Consider the following 15,242-nt stretch of genomic DNA (forward strand, 5'->3'; position numbering starts at 1 on the left):
ATAAATTATAAGGTGTTAAAAGGTCATTTTAAATTGTAAAATTCAAAATGTATAATGCAAACTGTAAAATGCTAAATACTAAATGTATAATAATAAATGCAAAATGTAAATGTTAAATGCTAAATTATAAGGTGTTAAAAAGTCATTGTAAATTGTCAAATTCTAAATGTAAAATGATAAATACTAAATGTATAATAATAAATGTCAAATGTTAAATATAAACGTTGAATGGTCAATTGTAAGGTGTTAAAAGGTTACTGTAAATTGTAAAATTAAAAAGTTCTAAAGGTAAAATGCTAAATGTAAATTGGACATTTTAAATGCTAAATTGTAAGGTGTTAAAAGGTAATTGTAAATTGTAAAATTCTAAAAGTATAATGCAAAATGCTAAACACTAAATGGATAATAATAAATGTAAACGTTAAACAGTAAATTGTAAGGTGTTAAAAGGTAAAGGTCAATTGTAAAATGCAAATTTGTGAAATGCTTAATACTAAATGTAATTCTAAATTGTAAAGTGCAAAATGATAAATACTAAATGTATAACAATAAATGTAAAATGTTCAATATAAATGTTAAATGGTCAATTGTATGCTAAAATGTTTACATTTTTACATTAATTATTATACATTTGTCATATGTTTGTATACAGGCTGTCAGAAATGGAAAATTTTAGACATATCGTCTATTCAGCAATATCATTTTATAATTTCATATCTGATTAAAACAAATTAAATTGATATGTTTTGGTCTCTGCTGGTGTTTTTTTTAACAGTGTTGATTTTTTCCATATAGGAAATATATTGTTATTATACATCTCCTATATGAAAAAAAAAAAAAAACATCTCGCCATATGCATTTCCTTGCGTCCGGAAGCATCACAACACCGCAGCGCATCCACATTGTCGGCGTGTTAAAGACTGTAGACGTGTGCTGCTGGTTGGACAACACAGCAAAACCCAACAGATGATAACATGAATGTGCCGTAAATGAGTGTTTCCATGGCCACAGCCATCCAAAACAATGCATTTAATAAAGGCGGTTTGCAATTGCACACGCAGTCTTAGTAGATCACACGCAACATTCCCACTAATGGTACACTTTTTTTTTTCTTTTTGCACACTTGGTATTTGGATCTTAGTAGATCAGGCCCTAAATGTTGTGTATTGATGCATATCCGTGAAAGGGTTTTTTTTTGTGTGTTTAAATGTGATTGTTCTTCGTTATTTCCCCAGATTCCGTGTTTCTGTTGGCAATCCTGCATCATCAAGCTAAGATTCTGTCAGCACTAACGGGCCAAACCAAGGTCAGGAGGGAGTCAGTGGGCTGCTTTTGGGGTTGGGGGCTGGGGGGGTGGGGGGTGGGGGGGCAGATTATGCAGTTAAAGCCTGCAGAGGAAGTCCCACTTTTAATGCTGACAAGGTTCCTGTGGAGACTGTTATGCTAATCTGCTCATGCTAAACGCTGCAGAACGTCCACGCTGGAGGAAGGAAATGCAGCATGAAAACATAAGCTGTGGCCAAGAGGGGGGGGGGGGGGGGGGGGTGTTAGTGCACAGGAAGCACACAGGAAGCAAACACAACAATTTCTTCTTTTTTTTTTTCTCAAATCTGCCATTGACATCTTTTTTTTTTTTACGGCGGACACAAAATAAAAGCGAACGCACTCACCGACGTCAACTTCCTGCTTAGCAAAACAATCCAAAAAAGTTACAAACTTTGCAGCTAAGCAATAAAAAGTAATACGTTGATACCAAAAAAAAAAACGGGTTAAATTAAATGACTTTGAGGTATTGGGCTGGAAAAATTGGTTAAAAAGGCACCATGTTGACATTAGTTAGCGTGATAACAGTTAGCATTCGTAAAGTCATATGGTGGTGCGTTCCATTTAAGGTGTTTGGCTGGGAAAAAAAGCTGCTAAAAAATGCTAGCATGCTAATGTTAACGAGCTAGCATGCTAACAGCTAGCCTGTGTCAAGTACCAAGTTGTATGACTCCGAGGTGCTTGAAAAGTTCAGCATGTCAGCGTTAGCATGCTAAAAGCTAGCAGGTGTCAAATTCCTGGTTGAATGACTTTGAGGTATTTGGCTGAAAAATTGGTTAAAAAAGGCATGCTGACATTAGTTAGCATGATAACAGTTAGCATTTGTAAAGTCATATGGTGGTGCATTCCATTTAAGGTGTTTGGCTGAAAAAAAATTGCTAAAAATAAAACGTTAGCATGCTAATGTTAACGAGCTAGCATGTGTCAAGTACTACGTTATATGACTCTGAGGTGTACAACTGCAAAATTGCTTGAAAAAGTCAGCATGGTAACATCAGCATTAGCATGCTAAATGCTAGCAGGTGTCAAATTACTGGTTGAATGACTTTGAGGTATTTGGCTGAAAAATTGGTTAAAAAGGCACCATGTTAACATTAGTTAGCATGATAACAGTTAGCATTTGTAAAGTACCAAGTCATATGATGGTGCATTCCATTTAAGGTGTTTGGCTGGAAAAAAGCTGCTAAAAAATGTTAGCATGCTAATGTTAACGAGCTAGCATGCTAACAGTTAGCTTGTGTCAAGTACCAAGTTATATGACTACGAGGTGCTTGAAAAGTTCAGCATATCAGCGTTAGCATGCTAAAAGCTAGCAGGTGTCAAATTCCTGGTTGAATGACTTTGAGGTATTTGGCTGAAAAATCGGTTAAAAAAGGCATGCTGACATTAGTTAGCATGATAACAGTTAGCATTTGTAAAGCACAAAGTCATATGATGGTGCATTCCATTTAAGGTGTTTGGCTGAAAAAAGCTGCTAAAAAATGCTAGCATGCTAATGTTAACGAGCTAGCATGCTAACAGTTAGCCTGTGTCAAGTACCAAGTTATATGACTCCGAGGTGCTTGAAAAGTTCAGCCTATCAGCGTTAGCATGCTAAAAGCTAGTAGGTGTCAAATTCCTAGTTGAATGACTTTGAGGTATTTGGCTGAAAAATTGGTTAAAAAAGGCATGCTGACATTAGTTAGCATGATAACAGTTAGCATTTGTAAAGTCATATGATGGTGCATTCCATTTAAGGTGTTTGGCTGAAAAAAATTGCTAACAAAAAGTTAGCATTTTAATGCTAACGAGCTAGCATTTTAACAGTTAGCATGTGTCAAGTACTAAGTTATATGACTCTGAGGTGTACAACTGCAAAATTGCTTGAAAAAGTCAGCATGGTAACATCAGCATTAGCATGCTAAATGCTAGCAGGTGTCAAATTACTGGTTGAATGACTTTGAGGTATTTGGCTGAAAAATTGGTTAAAAAGGCACCATGTTAACATTAGTTAGCATGATAACAGTTAGCATTTGTAAAATCATATGATGGTGCATTCCATTTAAGGTGTTTGGCTGGGGGTAAAAAGTTAGCATGCTAATGTTAACGAGCTAGCATGCTAACAGTTAGCCTGTGTCAAGTACCAAGTTAAATGACTCCGAGGTGCTTGAAAAGTTCAGCATATCAGTGTTAGCATGCTAAAAGCTAGCAGGTGTCAAATTCCTGGTTGAATGACTTTGAGGTATTTGGCTGAAAAATTGGTTAAAAAAGGCATGCTGACATTAGTTAGCATGATAACAGTTAGCATTTGTAAAGTCATATGGTGGTGCATTCCATTTAAGGAGTTTGGCTGAAAAAAGCTGCTAAAAAATGTTAGCATGCTAATGTTAATGAGCTAGCATGCTAACAGTTAGCCTGTGTCAAGTACCAAGTTATATGACTCCGAGGTGCTTGAAAAGTTCAGCCTATCAGCGTTAGCATGCTAAAAGCTAGCAGGTGTCAAATTCCTGGTTGAATGACTTTGAGGTATTTGGCTGAAAAATTGGTTAAAAAAGGCATGCTAACATTAGTTAGCATGATAACAGTTAGCATTTGTAAAGTCATATGATGGTGCGTTCCATTTAAGGTGTTTGGCTGAAGAAAATTGCTAACAAAAAGTTAGCATTTTAATGCTAACGAGCTAGCATTTTAACAGTTAGCATGTGTCAAGTACTAAGTTATATGACTCTGAGGTGTACAACTGCAAAATTGCTTGAAAAAGTCAGCATGGTAACATCAGCATTAGCATGCTAAATGCTAGCAGGTGTCAAATTACTGGTTGAATGACTTTGAGGTATTTGGCTGAAAAATTGGTTAAAAAGGCACCATGTTAACATTAGTTAGCGTGATAACAGTTAGCATTTGTAAAATCATATGATGGTGCATTCCATTTAAGGTGTTTGGCTGGGGGTAAAAAGTTAGCATTCTAATTTTAACGAGCTAGCAAGCTAACAGTTAGCCTGTGTCAAGTACCAAGTTAAATGACTCCGAGGTGCTTGAAAAGTTCAGCATATCAGCGTTAGCATGCTAAAAGCTAGCAGGTGTCAAATTCCTGGTTGAATGACTTTGAGGTATTTGGCTGAAAAATTGGTTAAAAAAGGCATGCTGACATTAGTTAGCATGATAACAGTTAGCATTTGTAAAGTACCAAGTCATATGATGGTGCGTTCCATTTAAGGTGTTTGGCTGAACAAAGCTGCTAAAAAATGTTAGCATGCTAATGTTAATGAGCTAGCATGCTAACAGTTAGCCTGTGTCAAGTACCAAGTTATATGACTATGAGGTGCTTGAAAAGTTCAGCATGTCAGCGTTAGCATGCTAAAAGCTAGCAGGTGTCCAATTATTAATCCATTCGTTCATCCATCCCTCCATATGTTCATCCATCCACCCGTCCATTCATCCATCCATTTAACCATTCATCTAATTTGTCCATCCATCTTTCATCCAGCCATTCATCCATCTTTCCATCCATTCAATTAAAAATTAATCCATCTATCCATTCGTTCATCCATCCATACAAATATCCACCCAATCATTCTTCCATGTATTCCTCTATCCATCCATCCACCCAACCATCCATCCATCTTTCAACCATCTATCCATCTATTCATTCATCTATCTGTCCATTCATCCAGCAATCGAACCATCCATCCATCCAACCAACCAACTAAACATTCATCTATTCATCCATCCACCCGTCCATTCATCCATCCATTTAACCATTCATCTAATTTGTCCATCCATCTTTCATTCAGCCATTCATCCATCTTTCCATCCATTCATTAAACATTCATCCATCTATCTATCTATCCATCCATCCATCCCTCAATCTATTCCTCCATCTATCCATCCATCCATCCACCCAACCATCCATCCATATATTAATTAATCTATCTGTCCATTCATCCAGCCATCGAACCATCCATCCATCCATTTAATTAAACATGCATCTAATCATCCATCCAATCATTAATCCATTCGTTCATCCATCCATCCAACCATCCCTCTATACGTATGTTCATCCACTCATCCTTCCATTGATCCATCCATTTAACCATTCATCTAATTAGTCCATCCATCTTTCATCCAGCCATTCATCCATCTTTCCATCCATTCAGTTAAACATTCATCCATATATCAATTAATCCATTCGTTCATCCATCCATACAAATATCCACCCAACCATCCCTCCATGTATTCCTCTATCCATCCATCCACCCAACCATCCATCCATCTATTCAACCATCCATCCATCTATTCAACCATCTATTCATTCATCTATCTGTCCATTCATCCAGCAATCGAACCATCCATCCAACTAAACATTCATCTATTCATCCATCCATCCCTCAATCTATTCCTCCATCCATCCACCCAACCATCCATCCATATATAAATTCATGTATCTGTCCATTCATCCAGCCATCAAGCCATCATCCATCCATCCATCCAATTAAACATTCATCTAATCATCCATCCAATCATTAATCCATTCGTTCATCCATCCATCCATATATCCATCCAACCATATGTTCATCCATCCATCCATCCATTTAACCATTCATCTAATTTGTCCATCCATCTTTCCATCCATTCAATTAAACATTCATCCATCTATCCATTAATCCATTCGTTCATCCATCCACCCAACCATCCCTCCATGTATTCCTCTATCCATCCATCCATCCACCCAACCATCCATCTATCTGTCCATTCATCCAGCAATCGAACCACCCATCCGTCCATCCAGCCAACCAACCAACTAAACATTAATCTATTCATCCATTCACCCATACATATATCCACCCAACCATCCCTCCATGTATTCCTCTATCCATCCATCCACCCAACCATCCATCCATCTATTCAACCATCCATCCATCTATTCAACCATCTATTCATTCATCTATCTGTCCATTCATCCAGCAATCGAACCATCCATCCAACTAAACATTCATCTATTCATCCATCCATCCCTCAATCTATTCCTCCATCCATCCACCCAACCATCCATCCATATATAAATTCATGTATCTGTCCATTCATCCAGCCATCAAGCCATCATCCATCCATCCATCCAATTAAACATTCATCTAATCATCCATCCAATCATTAATCCATTCGTTCATCCATCCATCCATATATCCATCCAACCATATGTTCATCCATCCATCCATCCATTTAACCATTCATCTAATTTGTCCATCCATCTTTCCATCCATTCAATTAAACATTCATCCATCTATCCATTAATCCATTCGTTCATCCATCCACCCAACCATCCCTCCATGTATTCCTCTATCCATCCATCCATCCACCCAACCATCCATCCATCTATCTGTCCATTCATCCAGCAATCGAACCACCCATCCGTCCATCCAGCCAACCAACCAACTAAACATTAATCTATTCATCCATTCACCCATACATATATCCACCCAACCATCCCTCCATGTATTCCTCTATCCATCCATCCACCCAACCATCCATCTATTCAACCATCTATCCATTCATCTATCTGTCCATTCATCCAGCAATCGAACCATCCATCCATCCAACCAACTAAACATTCATCTATTAATCCATCCATCCATCCATATATCCATCCAACCATCCCTCCATCTATTCATCCATCCAACCGTCCATTCATCCATCCATTTAACCATTCATCTAATGTGTCGAGCTAGCATGCTAACAGTTAGCACGTGTCAAGTACTAAGTCACGTGACTCTGGGTGTTGTTGAAACATGATTAATCAATCAAAGTGTAAATGTCGCGTGTTCATTGTGAGTCACCATTCTCCACGTGTCGGACCAAAGCCACGCAGGAGCAGAAACACGCAGCTTTCCTCTCCCGTGACGCTGGCGACAATCAGGTCGAGTCACGTGACGTGTGGACGGGCGGAAACACGAAGAGGAAGCGTTGAGTTGATCCAGCTGTGTTCCTCCTATCGAGTGTCCGAGGGGGGCTTCGAACAGGTGTCTAGCAACCTTTTTAGCGTTTGTCCATCTGTGGTTGTAACCCACGAGAATGTTGCCGTGTCACCTCCTAACGTGAACACAAAGACATAAACGGCAGACATGTTGACGCTTCCATGACTAACGTGACGTGAGCGCCATAGCAGGTTGAACGTCAATCATCGACGTTGCCGCCGTTTTCATTTGCTTCCTTGCTGTTACTAATGTGTCGGTGATTGTAGCGTGTGTACTAGAGCACCCCCCAGTGGGCGTTTCGTGCCACAGCAGCCTTTATTTACCAACATTCTTCATTCTTTGTTTCCATAACTCATTATAATTATGGTTTTTACTGCTTTTTTTTTTTAGGTTTTTACACAATTAAAAAAAACCGTGAAGCACATTTTTTCTTGAATAAAAATAGATTCATTTACATGAAAAATAGCTTGTCAATACTAATTGGTGTACAAACCCCAAAACCAGTGAAGTTGGCACATTGTGTAATTTGTAAATAAAAACAGAATACAATGATTTACAAATCCTTTTCAATTTACCGTATTTTTCGGACTATAAGTCGCAGTTTTTTTTCATAGTTTGTAAATGTTGGGGTGCGACTTATACTCAGGAGCGACTTGTGTGTGAAATGATTAACACATTAGCGTAAAATATCAAATAATATTATTTAGCTCATTCACGTAAGAGACTAGACGTATAATATTTCATGGGATTTAGCGATTAGGAGTGACAGATTGTTTTTAGATTTAGATTTATCAGATTACATTTTTTATTATCTATAGCAGGGGTGTCAAAAGTGTGCCCCGGAGGCCATTTGCGGCTGTTTTAAAGGCCCACGGCACATCCTAAAAATACTATTAAAATAAACAAAAACATAACAAAAGTGAAATAAAAAAAGCTTAAAGGTGAAATGTAATTTAGAAAAAGTTGCAATGTTGACTAATAAAACAAAGCTGTCTTTTTTTTCTTTCACACTGTCATTGCTCAAAACATAATATTGAATCAAAATCAATGTTGTTATGAATTATTGACCTATCCAAGGTTCCCATTACCGTATTTTTCGGACTATAAGTCGCCGTTTTTTTCCATAGTTTGGCCGGGGGTGCGACTTATACTCAGGAGCGACTTATGTGTGAAATTATTAACACATTACCGTAAAATATCAAATAATATTATTTATCTCATCCACGTAAGAGACTAGACGTATAAGATTTCATGGGATTTAGCGATTAGGAGTGACAGATTGTTTGGTAAACGTATAGCATGTTCTATATGTTATAGTTATTTGAATGACTCTTACCATAATATGTTACGTTAACATACCAGTTGGTTATTTATGCCTCATATAACGTACACTTATTCAGCCTGTTGTTCACTATTATTTATTTATTTTAAATTGCCTTTCAAATGTCTATTCTTGGTGTTGGCTTTTATCAAATACATTTCCCCCAAAATTGCGACTTTTACTCCAGTGCGACTTATATATGTTTTTTTCCTTCTTTATTATGCATTTTCGGCAGGTGCGACTTATACTCCGGTGCGACTTATACTCCGAAAAACACGGTATATTCAATTGAATAGACTGCAAAGACAAGATACTTAACGTTCCAACTGAGAAACTGAATTTTTTTTGCATGTAATCAACAACTTAGAATTTAATGGCAACAACACAAGTTGTCACAGGGGCATGTTCACCACTGTGTTACATGGCCTTTTCTTTTAACAACACTCAGTAAACAATTGGGAACTGAGGAGAGCAATTTTTGAAGCTTTTCAGGTGGAATTCTTTCCCATTCTTGCTTGATGTACAGCTTAAGTTGTTCAACAGTCCGGGGGTCTCCGTTGTCGTAATTTAGGCTTCATAATGCGCCACACATTTTCAATGGGAGACAGGTCTGGACTACAGGCAGGCCAGTCTAGTACCCGCACTCTTTTACTACGAAGCCACGCTGTTGTGACACTTGGCTTGGCATTGTCTTGCTGAAATAAGCAGGGGCGCCCATGATAACGTTGCTTGGATGGCAACATATGTTGCTCCAAAACCTGTATGTACCTTTCAGCATTAATGGTGCCTTCACAGATGTGTAAGTTACCCATGTCTTGGGCACTAATACACCCCCATACCATCACAGATGCTGGCTTTTACACTTTGCGCCTAGAACAATCCAGATATAATCGGTTGGTTTATATAATCGATGTCCTCGGCACACTGTTCAGCTATAAATTGCACAACTTGACAACACACTACTATGTGAGATGTACATATATACATTCTAAATTTATAACACTGGTTGCTGTACTTAACGGGACAGTGGATACAGATTATACAAACTGGGCTTAGTTATACACAATCTACAACTTAAGTAGTTTGTCTATTCATGTGTCCATTTTTGTGACCAATCCTCAGCAACAGATGTTATGATTTAGCCATGGACCCATCCATGTTAGCTATGGTTGCAATTTGTTTCGCTCCAAATGTAAGCTTGTTTGCAAGTAAATGTTTCATACAATCAGTTAAAGGCCTACTGAAAGCCACTACTAGCAACCACGCAGTCTGATAGTTTATATATCACATCTTAACATTGCAACACATGCCAATACGGCCGGGTTAACTTATAAAGTGACATTTTAAATTTCCCGGCAAACTTCCGGCTGAAAACATTTCGATATGACGACGTTTGCGCGTGACGTCAACGGTTGACGCGGAAGTATTCGGACGCCATTGAATCCAATACAAAAAAGCTCTGTTTATCTCAAAATTCCACAGTATTCTGGACATCTGTGTTGGTGAATCTTTTGCAATTTGTTTAAAGGCCTACTGAAAAGATTTTTTTTTATTTAAACGGGAATAGCAGATCCATTCTATGTGTCACACTTGATCATTTCGCGATATTGCCATATTTTTGCTGAAAGGATTTAGTAGAGAACATCGACGATAAAGTTGATTAAAAAAAAAACTTGCCCCTACCGGAAGTAGCGTGACGTCACAAGCAGTAGTGCTGCGCACAATTCCCCGTCGTTTACAATGGAGCGAGAGATATTAGGAGCGACAAAGTGACGATTACCCATTAATTTGAGCGAGGATGAAAGATTTGTGGATGAGGAACGCTAGAGTGACGGACTAGAATGCAGTTCAAGACATATCTTTTTTCGCTATGACCGTAACTTAGGTACAAGCTGGCTCATTGGAATCCACACTCTCTCCTTTTTCTATTGTGGATCACGGATTTGTATTTTAAACCACCTCGGATACTATATCCTCTTGAAAATGACAGTCGAGAAGGCGAAATGGACATTCACAGTGACTTTTATCTCCACGACAATACATTGACGAAGCTCTTTAGCATGAGCTAACGTGATAGCATCTGTCTCAAATGCAGATAGAAACAAAATAAATCAATCCCTGACTGGAAGGACAGACAGAAGATCAACAATACTACTATCAGGAGACACCGAACCAAACACTGGACATGTAAATACACCTGCCTGTCGAAGCCTAGCAATGCTGTTGCTAACGACGCTAACTTAACAACGGGACCTTGTCAGAGCTATGATAAAAACATTAGCGCTCCACCTACGCCAGCCAGCCCTCCTCTGCTCATCAACACCCGTGCTCACCTGCGTTCCAGCGATCGACGATGCGGTCGGCGGCCCGGAGACATAGGAAGTCAAGGTGAGTTCGCCGCTAGCGCGTCTGCTATCCAACAAAGTCCTCCTTGTTGTGTTGCTGCAGCCAGCCGCTAATACACCGATCCCACCTACAACGTTCTTCTTTGCAGCCTCCATTGTTCATTAAACAAATTGCAAAAGATTCACCAACACAGATGTCCAGAATACTGTGGAATTTTGTCGAAGAAAACAGAGCTCTGTGTATCGTGTCCAAAAGGGTCCAAACACTTCCGTGGACCTCGCGACGTCACGCGCATACGTCATCCTCCAAAGACGTTTTCAACCGGAAGTTCCCCGGGAATTTTAAAATGTCACTTTATAAGTTAACCCGGCCGTATTGGCATGTGTTGCAATGTTAAGATTTCATCATTGATATATAAACTATCAGACTGCGTGGTCGCTAGTAGTGGCTTTCAGTAGGCCTTTAATGAACAATGGAGACAGCAAAGAAGAAAGTTGTAGGTGGGATCGGTGTATTAGCGGCGGACTACAGCAACACAACCAGGAGGACTTTGAGGATAGCAGACGCACTAGCCGAACGAACTCACCATGACTTCCTCCGTCTCCGGGCCGCCAACCGCATCGGTGATCGGGTGAAGTCCTTCGTCGTACCGTCGATCGCTGGAACGCAGGTGAGCACGGGTGTTGATGAGCAGATGAGGGCTGGCGTAGGTGGAGCGCTAATGTTTTTAGCATAGCTCTGTCGAGGTTCCGTAGCTAAGTTAGCTTCAATGGCGTCGTTAGCAACAGCATTGCTAAGCTTCGCCAAGCTGGAAAGTATTAACCGTGTAGTTACATGTCCAGAGTTTGGTAGTATTGTTGATCTTCTGTCTATCCTTCCAGTCAGGGACTTATTGGTTTTGTTTCTATATGCAGTTAAGCCCGATGCTATCACGTTAGCTCAGTAGCTAAAGAGCTTCGCCAATGTATTGTGGTGGAGATAAAAGTCACTGTGAATGTCCATTTCGCGTTCTCGACTCTCATTTTGAAGAGGATATAGTATCCGAGGTGGTTTAAAATACAAATACGTGATCCATAATAGAAAAAGGAGAGAGTGTGGAATCCAATGAGCCAGCTTGTACCTAAGTTACGGTCAGAGCGAAAAAAGATACGTCCTGCACTGCACGCTAGTCCTTCACTCTCACGTTCCTCATCCACGAATCTTTCATCCTCGCTCAAATTAATGGGGTAATCGTCGCTTTCTCGGTCTGAATCTCTCTCGCTGCTGGTGTAAACAATAGGAAAATGTGAGCAGTCCTCCCTCCGGTGTCGGTAGGGGCAAGGCTTTTTTTTTTTAATCAGAGACCAAAAGTTGCAAACTTTATCGTCGTTATTCTATACTAAATCCTTCCAGCAAAAATATGGCAATATCGCGAAATGATCAAGTATGACACATAGAATGGATCTGCTATCCCCGTATAAATAAAAATAAAAAATTTCAGTAGGCCTTTAACATATTTTATTGTAAAAAACAACAACATGAATTTACACCCAGAAATGAGCTGAAAGCAATGAATTCTGGGTACTAACATTTTAACGGTTTGCTCACTTAAAAATACTGTAAGAGCCAAAGCCAAAGCAGAAATGGGTCAAATGCAGAGAATAATTAGTGTGTGTGTGTGTGTGTGTGACAATCATTGGTACTTTAACTTTAAATAACAATAGAACGTGTTCAGGTCAGTGGTTAACACGCTCAGCTTTCATGCCGGTCGCAGGGGAGAAAATATAGATTGAACCAGGTGGGTTAAGTTTAGATTGTAGCCTTAGCATGAATGCTTCATTTCATTTAGCCCAGTTTGAACTATATAATTCAAATTAATTTCAGCTGTTACAACTATTTCACGGCCACACGGTTTGGTTCCTTATTCCAGTGGTCCCCAACCACCGGGCCCCGGCCCGGTGCCGGTCCGCGGACCGATTGGTACCGGGCCACACAAGAATTTAAAAAAAAAAATTAAAAAATTTAAAAATTTAAAAAAAATTATTTTTTTTAAATGAAATCAACATAAAAAACACAATATATACATTCGATATCAATATAGATCAATACAGCCTGCAGGGATACAGTCCGTAAGCACACATGATTGTATTTATTTATGTAAAAAAAAAAAAAAAAAAAAAAAAAAAATTTTTTTTTTTTTAAAATACACCCCCCCCCCCCCACACCGGTCCGTGGGACAAATTTTCAAGCGTTGACCGGTCCGCAGCTACAAAAAGGTTGGGGACCACTGCCTTATTCCAATTGCATTTCACCTCTTGAATATTCAAACCATTCCTTTATTTAAACATTTTCTAAAAACATTCTACAATGGTTCTCATTCTTTTTCCACCAAGTACCACCCTTAGAAAACGACGCAAGGCTCTCCAAGTACCGCCATAATGACCAACATCACAATACAGTAGCGTAGCGGGCCTAAGAACTCATTAAATACAAAGCGGAGGTTTTATTTATTGAATATATTCAATATTTTTGGTCACTGTAACATTACACAGTTTGAACAGTAACACTGTGTGTGTGTGTGTGTGTTAGAAAATAAAACACTCTACTTTAATCAAGTGATTCTTTGGCATACCACTTGTGGAACACGTACCGGTTTATAAATCACTGGTATAGGCTATCTATTGTATTTTGTTCAGCTAGAAAGTAGCTTAATCCTGGGAGCTGAATGTGTTACCGTATTTTTCGGAGTGTAAGTCGCACCGGCCGAAAATGCATAATAAAGAAGGGAAAAAACATATATAAGTCGCACTGGAGTATAAGTCGCATTTTTTGGGGGGAAGTTTATTCGATAAAAGCCAACACCAAGAATAGACATTTGAAAGGCAATTTAAAATAAATAAAGAATAGTGAACAACAGGCTGAATAAGTGTACGTTATATGAGGCATAAATAACCAACTGAGAAGGTGCCTGGTATGTTAACGTAACATATTGAGGTAAGAGTCATTCAAATAACTATAACATATAGAACATGCTATACGTTTACCAAACAATCTGTCACTCCTAATCGCTAAATCCCATGAAATCTTATACGTCTAGTTCAGTGGTTCTTAACCTTGTCGGAGGTACCGAACCCCACCAGTTTCATATGCGCATTCACCCAACCCTTCTTTAGTGAAAAATAAAATGTTGGGTTTTTTTCAAATTCAAGACAGAGTTATATGTTTTTGGTAACACTTTAGTATGGGGAACATATTCTAAATAACAAAGACTTAATTTAGAGTTATTTGGTTAGGGTTAGAGGGTTAGGGTTATAATAAGGCCATGCCGAATAAGGCATTAATAAGTACTTAATAATGACTAGTTAAGAGCCAATATGTTACTAATTTGCATGTTAATAAGCAACTAATTAATGGTGAATATGTTCCCCATACTAAAGTGTTACCATGTTTTTTTTACTGGTGCACAAAATGAACCGTGCATGAACATCACCTTGTTCAAACAACACAACCAACACAGTGCATAAACTCACAACAAATTACACACCTGCAAATCAGTCAAATGTTGCCGTATCCGTAATACGCCGATAGGGAGAAGTTTGTGTTTACACGATGAGTCGGGTGTGTCTTGATCTCTGCCGAACCCCTGGGGTTCGATCGAACCCAGGTTAAGAACCACTGGTCTAGTCTCTTACGTGAATGAGCTAAATAATATTACTTGATATTTTACGGTAATGTGTTAATAATTTCACACGTAAGTCGCTCCTGAGTATAAGTCGCACCCCCGGCCAAACTATGAAAAAAACTGCGACTTATAGTCCGAAAAGTACGGTATATTGCGCCCTACAAAGTGTTTATACTGTGAGTATTGTGCTTATTACACACCAGCTGTTTTATTGCAACGTGCATCTTAGTTGTAGTCTTACTACACATTTTGGAGGTGTTGTAATCGCCGTGTAACATCGCTAATGCTAAAGGTAGCCTGCCTTTAGCAAATCCAACATGGTAAATCCACAACCCATCAGGAGCAAGGGTGAAGTGTCTTGCTCAAGGACACAACGGCCATGACGTGGCTGGTAGAAGGTGGGGATCGAACCAGGAACCCTCAGGTTGCTGGCACGGCCACTCCCCCAACAGCGCCACGCCGTCCCCAACGTAAATTAGCATCATTTGAGTGTTATCTACCGAGAAAACTTGCTTTGTTGGTGTAGCAAACTGCAACATTACTTAGAGGAAGTTTGGCTGAGCACGGTTTGATTTTACGCGAATCGATACCCGCTGGGGCGGAATTCGGTCAGTGCCAATAAAGTACCTAATTCAGTACC

The sequence above is a fragment of the Entelurus aequoreus genome, linkage group LG05 (genome assembly GCF_033978785.1).
Source record: "Entelurus aequoreus isolate RoL-2023_Sb linkage group LG05, RoL_Eaeq_v1.1, whole genome shotgun sequence".
Taxonomy (NCBI): domain Eukaryota; kingdom Metazoa; phylum Chordata; class Actinopteri; order Syngnathiformes; family Syngnathidae; genus Entelurus; species Entelurus aequoreus.